The following is a 4,373-nucleotide window of genomic DNA, read 5'->3' as shown; positions in this document are numbered from 1 at the left end:
TATTCTCTCTCTTAGTATATATGTATATATAAGTATACTCTCTCTTATATATGTATACTCCCTATTATATAAGTATACTCTTTTATATATGTGTGTGTGTGTATACTCTCTCTCTTAGTATATAAGTATATATAAGTATAGTATATTACAACGGTTACTTCTTCCCCATTGGCCCAACGAGCAATGGCTACGGGGCTACTTATGCGATTCTCTCGATCTCTCTTAAATTATAACTTATAAATATATACAATATATTTACATATAATATATGTATATATAATATATAGTTACATAATAATTTGGAAGTATATACTAATACATAATTATATAAAATATAATAATATTAAACTAATTTTTAGCATTTTTTTACCAAAAAAATGAAAAGAAATTTAAAAAAACCTAGTTGGGATGTACTTATCTATTGTGATGCGATGAATTCCAAAATAAATTTATACTTGTAATTTGTAAATGATTTATTAATTATTAATAAAGAATTTATTTTTATAATTTTTTATTTGTAATTTATGTCATTTTAAGTGATTAATAAAATTATTGTTTTTTTATTATTTTTTTGTCTTTTTTTATAATTTAAAACTTAAATAAAATTTAAAATTTTGATAAAAAAAAATTTTTAAAAAGAAAAAAGGCCGGGTCGGGCCCGGGTCCGGGTCCGGGCTCCGGTTTTGCCCGGCCTGGGCCCGGATTTCCGGGCCGGCCCGGATGGACAAGCCTAATCAAGGCTTTTAACAAAATTGACTAAGATAAAGAAAATATACAATTTTGAAGCACAACCACTTTATCTGACAGTCTTGAGCCTTGCCTTGCTTGATCAACTTGATTGATGTAGCAGGATATATATTTTGACACTGCAATAACCAAGTTAGCGAAACACACAGTATATTTGTATCATCAAAACATACCTGATCAACAGGGTAAAAACTTTTGAGAGAAAGCTATTAAAAATATTTTTTAGTTTGGAAAAAAGGAGATAAACTGATAAAAACTCATGAATAAATACAAAAAAACATTGTTAGGTCATTAATCGGTGAAATATTTGACTATAGGCACTCAGAATGATCACATTGGACAAATACAAATACTTTCAGACGAAATATAGATAAGTTGATACTTCAGGGGACAAATTGAAAATTCACCAATACTCTAAGCGGGAGCTAATCATTTTGTCCTAACAATGTTAATGATCTGAGGGGCTAGTTTCACAATATTGAATATGCGAAGAACTAGTATCCAAATAATGCGTGTGAAAAATTCTTCAAGGACCCAAAATATGGGACCAATAGAGGGGACAAGTGAGGTGTCCCCCTCCTATTGGATAATGAGTTGGCCATCATTAATGATGGTCAACTCATTATCCAATAGGAGGTGAGCACCTCACTTGTCCCTCCTATTGGTCCCATATTTTGGGTCCCCGTAGCAAAGTTCAATGCGTGTATGTATATACTGTGCAATCCCGAATATACCCTCACTTATTGCATCACATGTGTGATATGTGAATGGGACATTTGTATTAATTCCTAGTACCTTATGCCGGACTGTTTTCTTTTGCTACCCCTCTTTGACCTTTCTGTCCCCATTTAATAAACGGAATTATTCCATAGTACAAACTAATAATTAGTCACTTTGAAGAGAGTGGACCACATTGATTATATCTCTTGATGCTTTCGGTGGTGGTTGGTGAGATGTTAGTTTCTTCAAAGGTAAGAAAAAGAAATTGAAACAACATAATGACAATGTAGGATTCGCTTTTCTTATTTTTAATCTCATTTCCGTGGTTTTTGATAGGAATTGGGTTTCCACGTTTTTGGGGTATACTTACCTATTTACATATCTATGTAATTATGAAGTCTACGTTGCTTTTTTACTCTCTTTTTTTATTTGAACCAAACAAGAAAAGTGCAAACAATTTTAATAAATGATTTCCTAAAATTACTTTCTGCAAATTCTATCTCATGCAAACAGGCCCAAAATCGATCGTCTAAAATGAGAAAGCTATAACTCCGTAATTTTCGAGATCTTTTAACCAACTGCTAATCAGAATGACTAAATTTCAAAACACACAAAAGATTTGAAAGATTAACTTTGTAATATGAAGATTTGAGGGGCTAATTTCAAAACACCTGGTTCCAAGATATCAAGACTTAGGGGACTATTTTTCAGAATATGAAAGATTTGGGGACGTATATGAAAATAAACCATTTGTAAAATATTGCATGGCTATGGTTTGCCCACGTCTTCGTGATCGGGCTCCTAATCAATAATTCAATATGGCAGAAGACAGCTCGTAATAAGATATTGCAATAGTTTAAAGGCCTATGCTCTAGTTATCTTATTCTTGGAAGTCACTGTGGCTATCGACTAGTATTTTTCAAGCCTTTGCCTTGATTGGTTGTGCAAATAGAAGGCTAATCAGTAGGGGTGGAAATGAACCAAATAATTAATAAAGAGTTCGATGATTGTTCGAATAAGTATTCAGCCATATTCGATTCGGTAGTTCATTTACCACTAAACAAATATTTTTTTGTATTCAAGTTTACTAACGAATAGAATTTAACCAAATGTATATTCGATTTGTTTGTTTATTAAATATTCGTTTGAAATTTGATCACGGTTTATTACTTGTATTATTGCACATATGGTGTCATATTTTTAACCCACATACCATTTTTATCTAAGTTTTATATATTGGTTTTAAGACTTAAATAATCTTAAATTTGTTTTCAGAATTCACATATATTAGTTCCTTTGAATTTTCTTCCGCTAAAGTTTGTACGGCCGGATTAGATATAGACTTCTCAAAATCCCAAGCGCCAAGGGTCATTATAAAGAAAGGCCTCCCCATTTCAAATTTATACATAAACAATTTCTTTTTCCTAATCAACCACCTCTTAGTAAAATTTTCACTAAAACCCTAAAGAAAAGCTTAAAAGTAAACATTTAAAATCATACTCTCTTTAAAAGCACGAGTTCGGGAAAATCTTTCTATGGTCAATATTACCCTTCACTACTTTAAATATTTCATTTATATTTCAATCTATCATAATCATAATCATAATTATATCATATCCTAATCCTACATGAACTATCTATAACTTAACAATTTAAAAAAATAATATTAATAAAATATATAAAACATCTTCATGGTATTAGTTTATTAAGATAAATAAATTATACATAGCTAACGTACTATAATACATAAAGTATTGCAAAAAAAAACCTAAAAGTTTTAAAATTACACAAAATACCCTGAAAAGTTTAAAATTATAAAAACTATCCCAACGTCTAAAAACTTAAAACAACAAACATGAAAACAAGAAAATAGAAGCAGTTTAAGAAGAATTTAAAATTTGCAGTTAACATCTTAATTTCTCAAAAAAATATAGAAACACTCTCAAAAGTTCAAATTACAAACAAGAACCTGAAATTCTAAAATTTTAAAACTTTCAAAAAATATAGATGAATTCAAGGGATTACTATAATACACCTGAAAATTTATGATATTTTAAAACTTAAAACAACAAACATGAAATCAATAAATTAACAGTAGCCTCCAAAGAATTTAAAATTTTTAATTAACACCCTCAATATCCTAAAAATTATACAAATACCCTCAAAAGCTTAAATTATATTAAAACAACCCTAACATTTTTTTAATTTTAAAATTTACAAACAACAAAATATGAATTCAAGAGATTACCCTCATACACCTAAAATTTTAAAATTTGCCGAAATTAACCTCAAAGTTACAAAAGTTGTAGAAAAAATTCTTTCAAAATTTAAAAATCATAAAAAAAACTCTAAATTTTTAAAATTTATAACCAGTACACATCAAATCTAAAAACTATTGGTAGACCGCTAAAATTTGAATTTTTTAAAATTAATCTATAATTTTAACAATTACAAAAAGCAACCTCAAAATTTCAGAGTTGTAAGAAATATCATGACATTTAAAAATTACCACCGACACATAAAACATAGAAGTTACAACTACCAAACTTAAAAGTAATTTTTTAAAAATACTCCTAAAATTTTAAAAATTACAAATCACACCCTTAAAGTTCAAAACCATAAAAAATGCTGAAATTTTGAAACTTGGCAAAGAAAAGTATAATTGTTAGGTATTCTTTCATTAAGATATATATATTTAATTTCCAATTTAGGGTTTACTATCCTTGTTCAGCATCTAAAGATAGTCTAAGTTGATACTTGTAAACAAAAACAATAAGAATTGATTAAAAATATCCGGTTAGGGAATAAATTTTTTTTAAAAATATTATAGCTTAAAAATGATTGATATCATATAAATTAAAGCAACTACATAAAATTTTATTAATAAGTTGGTCCAGCAAAACACG

The sequence above is a fragment of the Asparagus officinalis genome, chromosome 3 (assembly GCF_001876935.1).
Source record: "Asparagus officinalis chromosome 3, Aspof.V1, whole genome shotgun sequence".
Lineage (NCBI taxonomy): Eukaryota > Viridiplantae > Streptophyta > Magnoliopsida > Asparagales > Asparagaceae > Asparagus > Asparagus officinalis.
The sequence above is the reverse complement of the archived record's forward strand: the minus strand, read 5'-3'. Positions refer to the sequence as shown.